Source organism: Corvus hawaiiensis, chromosome Z, assembly GCF_020740725.1.
Source record: "Corvus hawaiiensis isolate bCorHaw1 chromosome Z, bCorHaw1.pri.cur, whole genome shotgun sequence".
Taxonomy (NCBI): domain Eukaryota; kingdom Metazoa; phylum Chordata; class Aves; order Passeriformes; family Corvidae; genus Corvus; species Corvus hawaiiensis.
Window position 1 is genome coordinate 36401887 of NC_063255.1, and position 20082 is coordinate 36421968.

The following is a 20082-nucleotide window of genomic DNA, read 5'->3' on the forward strand; positions in this document are numbered from 1 at the left end:
GTGCCCTAAAACCTTCAGTGACTCTCACTCTAGGTAGGTATTTATAGAGATATATACATTCTGGACCAAGACATACATGTACACATGTTTATCACTTGTTTTAAGGGAAAAACAACACTCAGGTAAATGGGCCTAAAAGCAAATCTTTAAATGTAGGTTTCAAAGTTCAGACCTAAAGTTAGGGTCAACTGGGCTATTAGATTCACTTTCCTTTTTTGTAATATTTCAAAGATGAACTCCCATTAAAAACAGACACCATCTTCTTGCTGTTAAGTAACTGTTATGGGGAGAAATAAGGTAGAATTGGGTTGTGAGCTGTAAAACCTGCCTGCAGAGGCAGATGGCAGCACAAAGGAGCACATGGTGGCACACAGAGGTTTGTCTCCTCCGGACCCTGGGGGAGGAGGTGTCACAGGGCAGAGCCCTACGGAGAGGAGCCTGCCGGGAGCTGATGGACGGGTGGACAGTGAGTGACCACCCCATAGAAAGAAGTGTGTTGCTGATGTGGTAACACGGGATAGGTCACACCCTATAAGGAAATACTGTGCCTTAGAAAAGTGTATAAAACCAGCTAATTCCTTTGAATAAACGATTCAGATTCCCTGCTGGTCTGGGTCCATGATTCAATCACTGACAAACGGTGTCCCTGTGTGAGGAATTTATTATACACCTAACTGTGCGTCCATCAGTGAGCCCATGGGATTTGAAGTGATGCTGAAAGTAGCAGGAAAGCTGGCCAGCGATTAATCCCTGCAAGTTGTAGGTGAGCTACAGAGAATGATGGAGGATGGTGTATCCCCAGAACAGAACACCACAGAGATGTTAAAATGGATTTTAAAGAAACACAGCAGGAAAGTTCAGTCTACAGATTTGAATAGACTCTTGTTCTGGACAAAGAACTGTGACTCAACTTTAGAGAGTATCAGTATTTTTGATCCTCAGACATGGGACGCTTTAGATGCATTGTGGGACCGAGTTACATGTGGTGACACAGTGCTGACAGAGCTTTTGTGTCCGTGGAGGGCTGTGTGTAAGGAGCTCATGGCACATGTGGCACCCAGAGACCAGACAAAGAAAGCCACTTGTGTCACTGCAGCAGCTGTGCCGAGCCCTTCTGCACCGGCAGCGAGCGACCGTAAGTCTGTTGGGTTTGTAAGAAGAGAACCAGAAAATGGCCCCTCGTCCCTTGACCCATTTGACCCTGGAGGGGAACCAGATGGTATCGTAGAAGAGCTCGCGCTGCCCTGCGCCATGCGGCATGAGCTGGAGCCAGGTCTTGGCGAGTGGCTGGAGCCGGCGGGTTCTGTCCTGGTAGCATGTTTCCTCTCTGTTTGCCCTCTGCGAGAGTGCAGCAGCAGTGGGCGAGCATGCGGGGCTACGGTGGTGTGGCGCTAGCGAGAGCACTGCCCTGGTGAGCACATGGTGGAGCTAGAAAGCGGTGGTGAGCACATGGCAGAGCTGTGGCCGCACCTGGCGGCCGCCCCCATGCCATGGGCGGGCGAGATCAGCGGCGCTGGGAGCTGGCGGGGCCATGGCTCTGCTCAGCACATGGCAGGGGCCGTGAGTGGCTCTCTGCATATGAGAAGTAAGGAGACGGGCTGGCAGACCTCTGCCGGCCCCTGGACCCTTTACAGCCAGGCTCCTGTTCCCTGTGGACCCTCGGAAGCTGATCCTGTGCTGAAGAAAAGGACTGAGTGGACCGATGGCCCCTTCCTTGGGGGAGGGGGGGCTGCAGCATTTGCACCAGCTTGTGCAGAAGTGGCTGCGGACTAAGTATGTTGTTCCTGCAGCTGGTCCATAGAACTCTTCTGTTTTCATTATTCAAAATGTTGCCACAATTCTAGACCCTATCTCAAAGATTGCTTTTTTACCACACCACCTTGTGACCCCCCTGCATTGTTCTGTTTTCTTTTTGTGATGGATAATAATTATAATTTGTAAGCTATTTTTTTAAGCAAGAATTAGGCTTGTTACTTTTTGAAACCTTTTGAAACCACTTAGAGAGTTAATGTTATTATAATTGTAATTTTCCAAGGCCTGGTTTTATGTATATTCTGTAAAACGGTGAAGTATTTAAGCATTTGATGATATTACCTTGCTTATTTTTACTCAGGGCGCACTTGTTGTTGTATTAGATGTATTATTTTACTGTGTATAGTAAGAAAACTGCATGTTATGTTCCTCATTTTCCTGAATTTATTAAGTTGAAAGATGTTCGTGTTACATATTGTTAGAACAGAAAATGGGGGGTGCAGGGTGGGTTGTGCCCCCTGTGAAAGACTGCAAAGAAGTTTATATGTTCTTAATTTTTTAATTGCATTCAGAATGGTCACAAGATATTAATAGAATTTTTAGGCAATTTTGTAAGTATTTTAGAGAAACCCTCCCAGTCAAAGCTTAAGGCTCTGGCCAAGCCCTAACCCTGGCTGACTAGGGAATTATACCATCAGACTCAGGTGTTTCTGCTCTAAAAGTGTAATCAAGTCACTTGGACTTGCTAATTTGATCTTAGAAAAGCTGGACCCTCTTTCAAAATAAACTTGAAAGTCTTGCCTAAGAAAGACTTTCTAAGTCCTCACTGTGAAACAGGACCTCCCAGCCACTGCAGAGTCTGAGTGATGGTAAAAGTTTAAGACAACTTTAAGTTGTTTCTCAAAGTTCTATCTGTTTAATCACTGTCTTATTCTTACTTGTATAAAAGAGAAAAGGGGGAATTATGGGGAATTATAAGGTAGAATTGGGTTGTGAGCTGTAAAACCTGCCTGCAGAGGCAGATGGCAGCACAAAGGAGCACATGGTGGCACAGAGAGACTTGTCTCCTCCAGACCCTGGGGGAGGAGGTGTCACAGGGCAGAGCCCTACGGAGAGGAGCCTGCCGGGAGCTGATGGATGGGTGAACAGCGAGTGATCATCCATAGGAGGACACTGAGAAAGTGTGTTGCTGATGTGGCAACACCCTATAAGGAAATACTGTGCCTTAGAAAAGTGTATAAAACTAACTAACTCCTTTGAATAAATGATTCAGATTCCCTGCCGGTCTGGGTCCGTGCCTCAATCGCTGACAACTGTAAATCCAAATATTGGAAAATTTCTGATGTATTGAGAAATGGGATCTTGTTTTGTATCCTCAAAATAGCAGTGAATCTCCAACTGCTATCAGGTTGCCATCTCATTCGGCAAATTTGCTTTCAGTTTCTGTGCAATTTAAATGGTGAAGTATATGAGTAGAATGCTTTGCAAACACTTGATCACATCTTGCATCAGAAAAGTGAGTGGTGAAATTAAAATTTTGCTGCCATAGTCAGAGGAAGAGGTGTTTTCCATTCTTCTTGCCATAAAGAGATATTGTTGAGGTAGGGAGCTGCAAAACACGCTGGTGTGTCTGTATGGGTGTTGGGCTGACCTGTGAGTCAGAAAATATGTGGGAGGACTTGGGGCAGGTAAATTTTTACTCACTTCCATTCCTGCTTCCCTGGAAACTTGATGGCAGTCCTCTCACTCACTGATGAACTGTGCAGTCCTGGAGTGCAAGGGGCCTCCGTGTAGTCTTCCAGGCTTGTAAGAGGTGTTTCTTTGTGTACTGCCTGCTTCCTTGCTCACTCCCTGTACAGAACTGATGGACCCTTCTGAGGTGATACCACGTATTTGGCTCTTAGACTTGGCTATGAAGAGGAAGGAGCAGTGACTTGGGCTCCAACTAGCATGTTCTGTGGAGTAGAGGTGCAAGGTGTGTTCTTCCAGCTTGTCTGATAGTAAATGCTGGGCAACTGAAAATATTTTTTTCGTCCTGAACCTCCTGTCTGATTCTCATTTTAAATGTTGAGCTCTGCATCTGTCAGAACAAGCACTGAAGCAAGCTCAACTGAAGCAAGTAAGGATGCAGCCATGAAGCTTTTAGTACAGTGCTTGTGCCTGACTTATGTTGTTTAGCTAATTGAAGAAATGCTCTGGGATGTAGGACAGAACTGTGACCTGACTATTGCTGCGTAACATCTCTGTTTGGAGATTGACAGATGCCTCCTTGGTATGGCAGAACTGGCTCCACAGATTGCTGATTGTGCTCCCTGGTCTACAGTGCAGGAAGCATTGTTATATCTCATCAGTCAGTAGCCTTTAATTACTCTTTTTTCTCTTGTGCCTGTTCAACTCCAGCTGACATGTGGGGACTCTACATGCTAAATCCTGGTCCCTAGTATCAGTTTATGAAACTAGAGATATTTTTATTTACTTATCATTAAAAAGAATCATTGCAGTGTTTTAAGACTTTTGTTTTGTATGCTATTATTTCTAGGTATGTGAGTGATAGCTACATGGAAAATATAATTGTTTTCTACCTGTGCTCAAAGCAAAAACTGACTGATGTAGACTAGTTCCATCTTTGTATTTTTCAATCTGTATCTTTACGTGGGTAGAACTGGCTTATGGTTAAAGGACTGGTTTGAGAATCAGTGTTTAAATATCCACTTGAGCTTCATATTTCCCATGTAATCTTAAGCAATTTGCACAGTAAGTTGCAGAAACAGCAGATGTAGAAGAGCTGAACTTTGAAGTTCCTATCATGAAGGTCTGCAGTGAAGCACTAAAGCTCTCTGTAGAAAAATGCCAAGTGTATTAGGCATACTCCAATGGATTTTGAAATAACCTGCTAAGCAAATCCAGAGCTGTTGGCATTTTTCTGACTGAAGACAGCCAACAGGAAAAGTGTGGAGCAAGGGAGTGTTATAGATCTTTATCTATTCCACATCAAGAACCTGAAATCCTTTTCATGTTCAAACTTGCATTCAAAAACCCAATGGTCTGAAAAGAGGGGATATGTTCTTTTCTATTATATGATAGGCTTGCATTACAGAGCTCAGGAAATTAGTTATTTTCCAGATATGGGATTTAAAGCCTCTCTAGAGAGAGAGTGCAATAGCCCCAGATGCTCTCCGCATCACTTGCTGAAGATAAGGAACTGTGCTCAAAGTGCAAAAGGGGGACTTTCTGTGAAAGAGGGACCTGGCTTTCAGCAAAAGACGAAAATTATGTGTTTGTACGCTGACACTGTTTTGCAAGTGATTTTATATTACCTTTAAATGCAGTGCTCCTCACTATTAGAAATTGAGCATCATCAACACTTTCCATTGCCACCCTTTCACTGATCTGTTTCTAAAGGAAGACATAGCTGGTAAGGGGTTTGTCCCTGACATGTCAAGGGTTCAGCAAATGCAGATTTGAGCCTCACATCTCATTTATGAATAAGGATGATTCTTGAGTGTGAAATAAATTCAGAACTGTCCTCACCTGTGAGACATGCAGACTTACAGATTGGATAAATGTGCTGCGGAGATTTCAATGTTGAAAAGAAGGAGACTGTTCAACTTAGCTGAAAAAACTTTGAGGATTATCTTGCTTCTAGATACTTAATTGCTGCTAAAATTGTTCTTTTAAGTTCTCAGCTACCTGATGGATATTATCCTCTAGATTATGAATAACAAAAAAACATAGAACATGAACACAAATATATCTATGATTAAAATATATTTTTTAAAACTTGTACTTCACATGTGTATGTACTTATCAAGAGGTTAGAACTGGCAGAAAAATTTGTGCTCAAGATCCATTTTTGGCTTTAAACAATGATTTATTTATTGTAGTGACAGTAGCAAAAATACAGCCTCACTGGGTAAAGAGGTCATCATGTTAATGTCATCACTGTCATCATCAATAATAAAAACAATAAAGTGTTACTGCATTAGCAGAACCTTAAATACTCTCTATATTTTCCTTGCATTAAAATAGCTAATAAAAGTCAAGATCCTGATTTTATTGCAGTCTGCCTTGCTAATGCTCCTACACTGTGTACCTAAAGTAGGTATTGTACTATTTGTTACTTATTAGGTCCTAAGAGGAATTTGCATTTTTCAAGAACAAACCTCAAAGCACCGTATAATAATTAGCTCCCTGTAATTGATTTTGAAATATATTGAAAACATAAACCCTTCACCTTGTGTTCATTTGATAGTCTTTTGTCCTGAATGATGCTTGCTGGTACTGGCAGCTGCCCAAGTACATTTGCATTTATTGTGGCATCAGTTAGTGTGGTATCCTTTATAATATTAATCCCTTTTGCACTATATGCAATAATAAAAATTGGAATCACAAGAATGTTGGTATACATAAAGTATCACTAACCAGCCCGAGCAGTGGTATAAACTGGATGGGTATTTTATTTGTTCAGTTTGAATTTTATTCAGAAAGGTTGAAGTGCCCCCTCAGTCAGTTTGCAGATGACATCATGTTGGTCAGGAGTGTTGATCTTCTGGAGGGTAGGAAGGCTCTGCAGAGGGATCTGGACAGGCTGGATTGATGGGCTGAGACCAATTAGATGAGGTTCAACAAAGCCAAGTGCCAGGTCCTGCTCCTGGGTCGCAACAACCCCAAGCAGCTTTACAGGCTGGGAGCAGAGTGGCAGGAAAGTTTTTTTGTGGAAAAGGATCAGGCGATTCTGGTCAACAGCAGCTGAACAAGAGCCAGGTGTGCCCAGGTGGTCTGGAAGGCCAATGTCATCCTGTATCAGCAATAGTGTGGCCAGCAAGACCAGGGCAGTGATTGTCTCTCTGTACTAAGCACTGGTGAGGCCGCTCCTTGAGTGCTGCATCCAGTTCTAGGCCCCTCACTACAAGAAAGACATTGAGGTGCTGGAGCGTGTCCAGAGAAGGGAGAGAGAACTGGGGAAGAGTCTAGGGGGTAAGTCTTATGAGGAGCAGCTGAGGAAGTTGGGGTTGTTTAGCCCAGAGAAAAGGAGGCTCAGGGGAGACCTCATCACTGTATAACCACCTGAAAGAACAGTGTAGCCAGGTGAGGGTCAGTCTCTTCTCACAGGCAACCAATGACAAGACAAAAGGATACAGTCTAAACCTGCACCAGGGGAGGTTCAGGTTGGACTTTGGGAATATTTTTTCTCAGAAAGGGTGAGTGGGCATTGGAACAGGCTGCCCAGGGATGTGGTGGAATCACAATCTCTGAAGGTGTTTAAGGAAAGACTGGATGGGGCACTTAGTACCATTGTCTAGCTGACAAGGTGGTGTTTGGTCAAAGGTTAGACCCTATGATCTCAGAGGTCTTTTCCAGCTTAACTCATTCTGTGATTCTGTGATCTCTGACAATGGGCTCAGCTGTAGCAAACTTCAAAATTAACTTGCTTTTGGGTCATTTAGACCTTCATTATTGTTTTCTCATGCTCTTTTGCTTAAGCGCTAGGTGCAGCTGAAAGCAAATGGAATGACCTTTGAAGCAGTACAGCTGCAGAGTTAGTAATATTCCAGCAACCTTCTGTTTCATTCAAAGATCAGTAAGTTGCTGACTTCAACAGCAGTTACTCTCTTCTAAAAAAGGAAATTTTAAATTTCCCTTCTTTAATTTTTTGGCTTTTAATATATACTTAAAATGCAATGTTTTGTTTATAACAAGGTCTTAGGGAGCTCAATGGTATCTCAAAATACCACTAAAAATATAGAAGTTCTAAGTAATTAAACCAAAACACAATTAACATTTTTTCTCAGGTACACTGAGTCACATCCTGTTCAGACTATCTGAGTTAACAATGTTTTGATGAAAATTAATCAAAACAAATAAATAAAACACACTAATTCATGAAACCACAAAATCATATACCATCAAGGAGTCTGGGTTTCCTCTTTTTCAGTCTCATTTGTTAATTACAGTGTATGGACTGCCATATGAGCAAAACAATTTCTGAAATATATAGATACATAAAAACATAATTTTGTTGCTGTCCTAGAGCTGTGCAAAGTCAGTCAGAACGTAACTTGCCAACATCCACAGGGGGAGGTTAGGATGTTCCCAGGTTGTTAAGACTCAGTGGGTTAATGCATCTACGCAAAAGTTGCTATCTCTGCTGACAAAAATTTTACTGCCTTTTTTTCATATTTTGAAGTAATATTCTTAAACCAATGGCTTATTTATTTTTTTTCCCAAAGAGAAGCTAAACATGGAATGGCAAAGGCGAGAGGGAAAGCTAGGACTACTTCAGTTTTCTTGGAAGTGCTTGAAACAATCTATAAGAGAGAAGAGACTAAGCTTACATTAATTTTTTTTCTTCAGTTGTATGAATAAATCCAAGTGCTAGCTGAAAAACCTTTTATTCTGACAAACTGAAAGAGTAATGAACTGATTACAGTGAGTACTTTCACCCTGAAATAGCAACACTATCTTCTAAAGTTTTTCCTACTTGTCACATAATGACTTGTCTTTTTAAGACCCATAGGCTTAATTCATGGATCAGAACTACTTTGGAAGTGAATAGCAGATACTTAACAAAAGCCTTGGTTATTATTGGAGACAAGCTGTCTAGTGGTCTTCTAGTGTATGTTTGGAGTGCAAATAGGCATTCCTACTATGCGGACTATTATCCTGTCATCTTTTTCCCATGGATAATAAACTGTATCTTAAAGGAAGAGCCTACATTAAAGAATTATTTTTTTTCCTCGTGGCCAGCAGAATCAGCATTGTTCTGTTTTATGCAGTCTTACAAAATTTATAGTTTTCATAGAAACCAACATTTCTGAGGTACTTGAGAAAGGAAAATCAGATATTTAATCATGTTTTCTGAACACTGTTAGGAGTTCAACTGGATCTAGGTTTGGCTGGCATGAAGTAAAATCTGCATACCAGGTCTGTAAATTACATAATTATATCCATTTAGTTCTCAGTAATGTTGCAAGTATGACCTTTTTTCCCTCACACTGAGATGCCTGCTACAACTGAAGAACTTAAGAGACCTATTGTTCCAAAGGTCAAGTAAATCTACAGGTAATATTTAGTTCTCTGCAAAACCTGGATTAGCAGAAGTAGAGAAAATGAAGAGCAAGAAGTCTTGGGCTTGTTTTCGGAATGTTTAAAAATGTTTGTGCTTCTTTTCTCCATTGTTTGGAATAGTCCACATATGAGTTTATTATTAAAAAAATCTGTGGGTCATTACTAAGCAAGGGACAGAATTAATATACCAGTGTGGAAGATAAAATATATTTAAAGAAACAATTGCCTTTTTCCTAAACCCCCATCATACTGGTCTTTGTTTTGGGTTAGGCAATTCTAAAATTCAGTTAGAATATTTATGGGCCTCCAGAATTAGTAGCTCAGTTCCTTTCCATTTCAAAAAAGATTTGTAAAGATACTTTTTCTGATTAAAAGGGAGATGTTGAAACATTATAGGAAAGACTGTCTTCGAATATTTTTTCAAACACATTGAAAATGTTAGGCATGTGGGGTTTTTTTGGAGGGGGGTATTTGTTTGTTTCTTTATTTGTTTATTTGTTGTTTTTCTTAATTAATCCTCTCTGATTTTGAAATTCAGTAGATGCTTGTATGATACTCATATAACATTTTGTCTCCTCAGTGGCTGGTAGACACTGGATGTCTATGCTGTACAAAAACTACTTATCACATCTGAATGTCAGTCCCTCTGACAAACAGTTAGTTTTGCTGTCTAAAATGAGAGATATACCTTGGTTTTGCACAACAAGAATTTCCTCTTTCCTTGAGCATGATCTAACATGGTAGGTATATGCTTCTCTAAAAGTTGAGATGGCACAAGAGTCTCTATCTAAGCATTTTTTTTGAAATATGTAGAGACTTTGTATTTCTTAGAATGGAGTTTCAACAAGAAAAGGAGCTGATTTATGTGCCTTTTCTTATATTACCTTTTGTACAAGTTGACAAAGTATAGGTTTTCAAAACTCAGAAGCAAATTCTTCAGTATGTAATACTGTATGACTCAGAAAAACTTCTGTGTATTTGCAAAAACAAAAATCCAAGATTGCACATTTGTTTCTGTGTGGTCAGAAGTTGAATTCTGACCTTTCAGAAGACAGGAATGCTTACTATGTCTTTAGGCAAAGAGAACTTTTCCCAGGGATTGGGATAGGGAGAATCACAGAATCATGGCATGGTTTGGGTTTCAAGGGACTTTAAAGATCATCTAGTTCCAATCTCAGTGCCATGGACACAGACATCTTTTACTAGAGCAGGTTTCTCAGTGCCCCCAAGCCTGACCTGGAACATTTCCAGGGACAGGGCATCCACAGCTTTTCCAGGCAACCACTTCCATTGCCTCGCCACTCTCACAGTAAAGAATTGCTTTCTGATCTCTAACCTAAACCTATTATTTTTCTGTTTGGATCCATTCCCTCTTGTCCTGTCACTACAGGCTCTTGTGAGCCTGCATCTTTCTCTGCATCTTTCTTGTAGGCTCCCTTCAGGTACTGGAAGGCCACAATTAGGTCACCCCAAAATCTTCTCTTAAAGGATGACCAATCCCAATTGTCTCAGACTTTCCTCATAGGAGAGGTGCTCCATCCCTCTAATCAACTTGGTTGCCCTCCTCTGGACTCACTCCTACAGGTCCCTGTCCTTCCTGTGCTGGGACCCCAGAGCTGGATGCAGTGTTCCAGGTGGGGTCTCACCAGAGCAGAGCAGAGGGGCAGAATCCCCTCCCTCCCCTGCTGCCCACGCTGCTTTGGATGCAGCCCAGGACACGTTTGGCTCTCTGGGCTGTGAGTGCCCATGGCTGGGTCATGTCCAGCCTCTCACCCACCAGCACCCCCAAGTCCTTCTCCCCAGGGCTGCTCTCCATCTGCTCATGTCCCGGACTGTGTTGGTACTGGAGGTTGTTCTGACCCAGGTGCAGCACCTTGAACTTGGTCTTATTAAACCCCATGAGATTCCCATAGACCTGTTTGTCAAGCTTTCCACGTCCCTCTGGATGGCATCCCATCCTTCAGATGTGTCAACTGCATCACTCAGCTTGGTGTTTTCTGAAGAGCTGTTGAGGGTGCACTTGATCCTGATGTCTGTGTCATTTCTGGAGATATTGAGTAACACTGGTTCCAGTACAGGCCCCTGAGGGACACCACTTGTCATTGATGTCCATTGGGACTCTTAGCCATTGACACTACTCTCTGGACACAACTGTACAACCAATTCCTTTTCCATCAGTATACCCATCAAATTCACCTCTCCCCAGTTTAGAGAGAAGGCTGTTGTGGGGAATTGTGACAAAGGCTTTACAGAAGTCCAGATAAATGATATCTGTAGCCCTTTTCTTGTCTGCTGACATAGTCACCACATCAGTGTAGCTAGTATATGTATGTTTTCTTGTTTGACTCTGTAAGTAAGCAAGGCCAGAAGGGCTTGCTTACTTACACTGCTGTGCATAATCTTTATAGCAGTATTTAGACAACTACAACAGGGAACATGGTAAAATAACCTAGGAAATGAAATGTCGGCATCTGATTATTCTTTCATTCTAGGCCGAGTAAAGTTTATGATGGTAAACATATTTAGTAGAGAAAAATCACTCAGTCTAAAATAATTTCTTTTAAAGGAGAGCTTCAGCCTAAATTGTTGAAAACATTAGTGTACAGCTTACTTGAAAAAATGTATTTTAAAATAGAGACATTAAAATTATGTAGAGTAACTGACTAACTGAAAACTTTGGATTTTTTACTGTGTTGCTGGTCAGAAGGTTGACATAACAGAACATGTATAATGAAAGAATGCAGCAAAGGATCACAAGAAGGTGTGTGTTTAGGACAAGAAAATGGAAATCAATGTTTGTACATTTATATTGCAGGCATTTTGACTTGTTTATCTGCTTTATTATTTACTGTGATGGACCGTAGGATAGTAGAGCCCTTGTATTGAAACCTGACCTTTAACAAAGTGGTAGAAATGTGACTTTGGTAGAAACAGCTAAACAAATAAATAGAGAAATGTACATACCCTTGTGCCCATTGCTCTCAATACTGCTGGAATGCAATTACAGCCACACTGGAGTGCGAGACAAGAAGCATCTCTCCATAACAACAGAAAAGAGCTCTTGTAGGAGAAATTGCAGGCTGCTTGATATAAAAAAAAAAAAAAAAGAAAAGAAAAGAAAAAGGGAGACCAGATGGTTATTATAGTTCTGCTGAGCCTACAGATACTTAACACTTTCAGCAATGTATTTGGACTATGGGTATACACAACATCTTTTAGCTCCTGGTGTATCATCTCGTAGTATGTGCCAGGCATACCTGCACCAGGTGGCCTCAAAGCTGTCACCAAATTGTTCCTTACAGTTGTCTTCCTTTTCCAGTCAATCTTCTTATTAACAAGAAACAAACAAACAAACAAACAAAGAAATTCCAAGTACTCATGGAGGTTAGTGTCTACGTAATGTCTCAATTTTTTTTTTGCAACTTTAAAATTTTGTCCACTGTTTGATTTTCTAGAACCTAGCTGCACATTTTTATAATAGAGAAGAGACAACTTTTTATACAGTATTTAGCTAGCTAGAAATGCCATTAAATAACTGGCCTTCTCAGAACTCATAAATTTCCCATACTTACTGATATACTAATAAAATGGCAGTGTTTAAAATAAATTATGATCATTATTTATTGTACGTCTCAAAAAATCTCTCAAAAATGTGTTTTTATCAAAACCAGCAATTTTGCAGACTTTGCAAAGTTTTGTTTTAATTTTATGATTAGAAAAACTGTTCAACTGGAGGAAAGCAGTTTGAAATGCCAGAATCCCTCACCAGATTTCTGAAGTGAGTCCCAGCCCTTCAGAGGTGTTTGACATGTTCTGGTTCTGAAGGTACATATTCTCACAGTCTGGGGACGAAAGGGATTCATCATTTCCATGAAAATATCTCAGAAAAAATTTTCAAAATGCTTTCTGAGACAGAAGTCACTTATTTACACTTCAGTGTTTTAATGGTATCCACAAATAAAAAGTCTCCTACTTCAAAAGAAAGAGTGTAGGCTAACAAGGTTCTGTAGAGTTTCAAGTGGATGGGACATAAGAAATGGTATCTGATACCAGTGATACAGCAGGGAAGAAAGCAAAAAATACTTTAATGTTTGACATATAACAACATATTGTCTTTCTTTAGCCAAGTATTTTTCTGCATATTCAGTTCTTGAAACACTATCAAACCAGGGCTTCATCTTTTAAAACCACAATATGATGTAGCACTAGTGGAGAGAGTATTTTATAGCATAATTGCATGAAAATACACTAAAATGAGATTGAATTTAAGATTTAATGTCTGTAAGAATTTGAAAATGTGTAGATAATTTGTTAAATGTCTTATTTCTTTTTGTCATTTTTGTCAGCAGATGATTCTTTGCTTGCTCTATAACTCTTCTTTCAGACTGTAACAGAAGTGGTGCATTGGCATGGGGCTAAAATGGAACGCTTGGGCAAATTCAGCTTATTGCAATATACTTTGAACATCAGGGTCAACTGTCACATTCACATTCCTGGTCAATCCTCAGAATTTAACAGAATACTTCAGATTCCCCATGTTTGTACACTAATATTGACATAAGATTTCTTAAGAAACTCTGGCTATTACATTTTGTATCTGATTTCCCAGGCAGAGCTGCAGCCTGAAATTTTGGTTCTGTTTAGATTCATCAGTGTAGCTTATTGATGGCTGCTAGTTATGCATTCAGTACATTTAAATTTAGTTTAATTGCAGGGAATCTGTATTTTCCTTATATCATACTTCTACAGTACTAGTGAGAAAGGGATGTTTCTGGAATTGCTGAAGAACATCCCTATTTGTATACACATAGGTGAACCTTGCATCAGACTTAACATGCAAGCTGTAAGGATTTCTTTCACTATGCTTTGAGAGGCTGAGGACTGAGAATCAACTTTTAAATTTTTTTTTTCTTTAATCGAGAAAGCATTAAAATAAAAAATAACAAAATCCAAACCAAGACCCAAAACCACAACTCAGCACAATGATGTATCAGACTAACTTTTAAATTTAGTTATTAATTTGTTTACTTGTTTTAAATAAAGGGGCATGTCTACCTGTGCTTGGATGGGTGCATGTTGAATATGACATACCAAGAGAACATCCTGCAAGTTGGTACCATTTGTGCATGACAAATTATGTACCAGTTGGCTTTTTTTGTGGAAGACATGTGGCTTCATTAAAGGAGCTAGTGTGCATTTATCTGGAACAAAACAGCCATGTGGCTTTCAGCTCTGGGTGTTACCATGCTGGTGTTTGCCTGTACCTGTGTACCTGTACCTACATGAAACACAAACATATGAAGAAAACTTTCAGTCCTGTTCTTGAGAGACACTTAATGAATGCCCCCCTCATATTTACATGAGCCCTAAGGCGAGGGACATGACTGTTCCTGAGGGATATTTCAGTCTGGTTCGAGCCAATTATTTTTTCAAATTGCTTTCTGTCAGTTTTTATGATGTCTGCATTTTCTGTGATTCAGAAACTATCCAGGCTCACAATATATAAACTATTCACTGCATTCCTTCACGAAAGAAAAAACCATAGGACTGAAAACAAATGATTTATAAAATGGATTTTAAAAAAAATTAAATATCTGGAATCAGACCCACTTATTCTCCCAGAAAAATGATTTCATAATAGACCCCTAGGCTTAACTTCAAGTATGATTCAAATGTTTTAATACAAAAAACATTAAAATATTCTTATGTGACAGAACAGAGACACTTGGGCACGTCTGCTAATTGAGATTTCATCATATAGTTTGCTATGTATAAAGTGAGACAGTAACTTTGTTGTAGAAATCCTGAGAATATGTAGGATTTAATTAATAAACTTTTGTCCTTTCAATAAAATATTTTTCCTCTCGCATTTTTTAGCTAAACCCCCTCCCTCTGTATGTATATGCAAGTGGGGATTTTTATGACATTATTTTTTATTAAGACCTCTTATGTAGCATTGCTTTAATTATATAAAATAATCATGTCTAAAGAACATATTTATCTGTGTGCAGTTTCTAAAATACGTCTCTAAGATTAGCTGGTTTTCCCACCTGCTGTTCAAGTGACTGCAAAAGATCAAGAGCTATGTAATCTGGAGAGTTCATGGAAATGAAGGAAAAAATTCTGAAAAGGGCAAACACAATCTGCTTAAACGCGTACTTCACTTTCTGTTTCTAAAATTAGATAGACACAGTAAAAGAAAAAAAAGGGGAAAAAATTGGCAAAGGATCTGGCCAAAAGTGAATAAAAGCCAGCAAGAGAAATCTCTCTACTGTCATACCTGTTGCTTTAACTCTGATACTCTCATTATAGAGTTAGTTGAGCCCCTTTCCAAAGTATTGAAGGTAACATTCATTAGAAGTTTCAAAGCCACAGGCATCTGGCACCATGTTCTGAATTGCAGTGGTATAAACTGAGCAAAACTTTGTTGGCTATAAAGACTCTGTTCTTCTGGAATAAATCTCTACAATACATCTGAAAATGTAACATTATAAAACATTAGGGAATCAATTTCTTGTCCCTAAATGATGAGCTTTCACAGTGGAAAGATTTTAATTTGATGTTGTTAAACTGAATCGGGATTGAAGTGGTTTATTGATTTATTAATGACATGTAATTAACTGGCAATCGATGAGCTATAGAGATATCAGTGTCAGTGATGCAAATCATAAACCATACATTGTGACCCCTTCAGAAAATGCTGATAAACATCCCCAGTCTCTGAGCACCCCTCTGTCACTAATCCCAGGAAGTGCAATACCCTGCAGCCCCTCTGGAGAAGCCCCCAGGTGATGGAGGCTCGCCCCTCCTGAGATCCCCGGCTGCAGACCCCCCTGGGGTGGAGCTGCCCTGAGAGCTCCCAGCCAGCACCCCAGCACGGGTCCTTCTTCCTGCCCAGCACCTGGACCAGGCAGACAGGAGGAGAGGCTGCTCATGGCACCCCTGGGAGGGCAGAGGCCAGGACACCCCTGGGTGACTTGTGTGGTGTCAAACTGAGCTCTGATGGCATCTGCTCCTGCAGCACCATCCCTGCTGCCACTGCTGCCCTCATGCTTCTCCTAGACCTCTCTTTAGGCTCACTCTTTTACTGCAAAAGGCTCTTTGTAGTTTTTCCACGACCACTTAATATGCTGATTTTTGGCCACTTCAGTTGCCATGCTTTGGGCAAATACCCTCTCAAATGGTTTCAGGTGCATCATTAATAAACACTGGTATGTGTAGGTTCCAAGTTGACCTCATGTTGTTATGCAGCCTAGTTTTCTGGAGGAGGGCCTGAGAAGAACCCTCACAACAGCTAGTTTTGTCTAAGGCCAGTTAGGAAGAGAAAAGTATATGCAATGACTAAATATCTACACTTCAGATTTGAAACTGGTGGAGAATGATTGCTGTGGTAAAACATAAGATCTCAAAAAAATGAAAAACAGGTAAGAGAAGAAAATCAACCTGACTATACTATGCTTTCAACAGCTCATTTTTATTTCCTAAAGTAGATTAATACCTACCCTTCCGAATGAATTAACTGCTTTCTGATGCCATTCTGTGAAACAGGTCACACAGTGGAGAGTTCTCTTCCTAAAGGCATTATGTTTGAACTTACCTCTGAACAGACATAAAGAAATTCTGTCAGTCAGCCATGTTATGAACTCTTGCTGTTCCGGTTCCTCTTTAATATTCAGGATCTTCTCTGCAGCTCATATCAATGCAAATCCTTCCAGTGACTTTGTTACTCAACAATCTCCTTTTAAACATCCACCAGGGAAGAAAATGTTTGTGTTCTGTTCGTTTGTTTATTTTTAAGTCACACTTTCTTATTTTTTTGTCTTGAAACATATAAAGGAACTTCTTTTCCAGCTTAAGGTATAAGTAATTTGTTCAGTCACATCCTCTTGGTTTTTGTGTGCAGAAGGAAGCAAAGCTATTAACCTCTTTTATTATATTATCAATGTATTTGCATTATCCTTCCTTGGGTAACAGTCCGTATAAATTAATACTGATATTTATTATTCTAATTTAAAGGTTATGGTGTTCTTCTACTTAGAAAATGAAAGTGTTAACTTCTTTCATTCTCTCCTTTACTGGCATAAGGATATATCAGTGATTAAAGTGACTTTAGGTACAAAGTTAATGTGAGCTTTTAAAACTGTATAAAAATTCCTTTGTAGCTTACTGTGAGACTCAGGTTTGCACAAGAAATATAACTAAAGAATCACTGATAGTGTGAGACAGTAAAATTCTTTAGGTAGCAAGTGTTTCTAGATGGCTTATTTTACAAGATTTGCCAGCCTGTATTCCAACAGGATGCCATCAAGGTGGAAATGAAAATCACTGAACACTAAGTCACTGAATTTCCCTCAATGTGTCAAAATTACAAAACCAGCTTCTGCTATATGAGTCTGATCTACTGTGAAAATGTACAAATTATTCAGTTGCTCCAGAAATGCCTCATTTATTACCCATGTTGAGAAATTCAAATGGGTGAATCATGAGTTTGACTTCTCCACTTTTCCCTGAATCTGATTACAAGTCTCTCTGTGTCATGTTTTCATGTAGTTTAAAAAGGTATAAGATACATTTCATTTTGAAGTAACTCTAATTCTGCCTGGGTTCCATCAGTTATGCTAGAAAGGGATTCAGGAGGCTCAGAGTATTTTTGGCATACAAGGAAGGAAATCTGATCAGCTGAGAGAGAGTCTGCTCTGGTCAATAGCTCACCACACTGGGGGAGGCAGACTGGTACAGGAAGCATACCCAGACAGCTGTGCTGAAGTGCACAGAATGAGATTCTAAACTTACCATGATTGATTTCTTTTAAAATTTAAAGGTATTAGTTAGGGTCAAGGAACTATGATGTTGAGGGAAAGTTTTTCTTTTCCTTGACTCTACATGTGGCAGCTAGTCAGAATATTCATTGTGATGACCACTACCTATTTGTGTTGTTATTGGTACTTTAGGAAAGAAAAATACAGTAAGGTCAAAGATGAGATCTTGCTTAGTAAGATGCAACATTAAAAAGATCAGTATATGTAGCTAAAATAAATGTACTGAAGATTTTCATTTTTAGAAGCTTGATGATATGTGGTTTGAACTTTTTAATCTCTGTATTCTAGTTGACAGCGAAAGTAAAAAAAAATTGTGGAAATGGAAATGCAGAGCTTTAAGCAGCCCTCATCAAGTACTGCACTATGAGAATAGATGAGTGTCATATAATTACAGTAAAATACAAAATCAAAAGCAAAACTTGCTTGCTGACATGGTATATTTGAATGACTATTGCTTGAAGACTACCTACAGGTATGAAAAAGGTTGTTCTGAAGAGTGGAAAACAAGTTAAGTTAAACTGCACATACAAACCACTCTTTGCATCAGGTGTACAGGCATTTGCAAAAGTGACTCCCCTGCAGTTGTCAGCGTACTCAGGATTTTAGATCTTTACTGGAGTAGTCAAAAGGAAAATTGAAGGGAAAGACATTATGCTTTTGTTAAGAAGAAAGTTGATTCTAGAGAAAGTTTGTTTTTTTGAAGAACAGACAAAGAGGAACCAGCAGCTGGTTAGATTAAGAGGGGATTAATTAAAGAATTTGAGAAAAAGGCAATGCTTCCTTACTTTTCACTACAGGTTAGAGTTAGGTTATTAAACACCTCTGTAGAAGATGAGATCTGGGAAAAATATTCATTTCTTTCAGTTGAAAATTGAGCTGTGACTGTCTGAGCCTGTTTAAACACTCCATGAGGATTTTATGATGTAAATTTTAGCAAAGAGAAGGATGAGCCAAGGCTTAGAACTTGCTTATTTTCTCTTCACCTGAGGAGTGAATCCTGTGGAGGAGCACAAGGACAGAAGAAAATTGGAGTGAAGCTTATGGGAAGAAATAGCTAGGATTGGGTAGATAGAGGTATACAAGGAAACATCTGAGATCGATCGATCGATGGATTTGTGTGTGTGTGTGTGTGTGCCTGTAGGTGTACCTTCAAACAGGGACAGTCCTCCATGTTTTGTGTTTATACTTTTGTGGGAAAGGGGGAGAAATTTAAATAAAGTGAAAAATAATAATCCCAGGTCTGCTTGGATATCTGTGAACCACATTTTAATCAAATTTGTGTTCTCTTCTGGTTTTTCTCTCTTGGAAAAGTCCTATCACCCTCTAGAGAAGTAAGGATTTTAGGAGAAGAAAGACAATGTGATGACAACCCATGTTTATTGAGAGATAATTAGATTACTAGATTTTATTCTTTCAGGCTTTTTTTCAAGCATGACATGAAAAGATCAAATTCTTTCTGTATCAGATCATTTCTGTGCTAGGTTTTTAGGAAATGGTTTGAACTGGGGATACTACAGAGATCTTCTCAGAGAGATATTTAGATTTCTGATGCTCTGCTACCTCCTGAGTGCCCACATTACTGCCTAGACTTTGTCTCCTATAAAGCACTATGTGTGCTTGGCCAGATGAAAGACTGTTATAAAGGATGATAAATGCCATTTAGAAAAAGAAGCTTTTCATAATTGAGGGTGGAGGCATGCTGTGCCTCCTTTTGGTAATTCCTATGAGACAGTGAGGCATTTCAGGAGAAGGTGTATAAATATAGAACTGGCCTGGGGCAAGCAGGCGCACGCAAAAACCCACACTATCTCAAAGCTGCCAGACACTGTTAGTGGATCAGCTTTCCCCTGAAAGGAAGGAAAGCCTTAGTCCACAGACTTATGTAAAGCAAAATTAACATTTATGGGGCTGATCCAAAGTCCTTTAAAGCTGAAGAGGATTTTTCGTCTGTAGACCTCAGTGAGATACAGATTGGGCTTTCTATATGAGTGTTTAAGCAGTGCTTTTTAACTCATGGAAGTTAAATCCCTAATTAACCCATACCTTTTTTATCCCAATTATTTTATTAGCCACTCACATTCTTGTCCTTTCTTCCCTCATTCACCTTTTTATTTGGGTAATTAAAGTTCTGCTTTGGCATTAAAATGAAATTGAGAATGATAAAATTCACTGTAATCAAGACATAGGTTGACAGGTAGGCCAAGACCATACCATCTCTTGTAACATTTAAAGTTTTTTCATGGTGATTTAAGAAAGGCTGTATTCTAATTTGCCCAGAGAGTTGCTGAGATATTAAATAGTATCTAAAAATGCCCAAAAGCTAAACTTCTTACAAATTTTTCTCAGTGTCATGATCCTGTTGACTGATAAAAAATTGTATGTCACAACATAAAATATACTTCAGCTTTTTAGATTTCTTATTCCATCTTATGGAAATATTGCT

General features: G+C 39.4%; 1 long non-coding RNA gene across 1 annotated transcript in view; it reads right to left on the reverse strand.

Annotated features, from left to right (window-relative positions):
• The window catches only part of LOC125320118, a 53228-nt gene that overhangs the window by 24558 nt on the left and 8588 nt on the right, over positions 1–20082 (reverse strand). The window contains exon 2 of the long non-coding RNA XR_007201011.1: positions 11785–11900. This is a non-coding gene — a long non-coding RNA (uncharacterized LOC125320118). The remainder of the gene's footprint in view (positions 1–11784; positions 11901–20082) is intronic.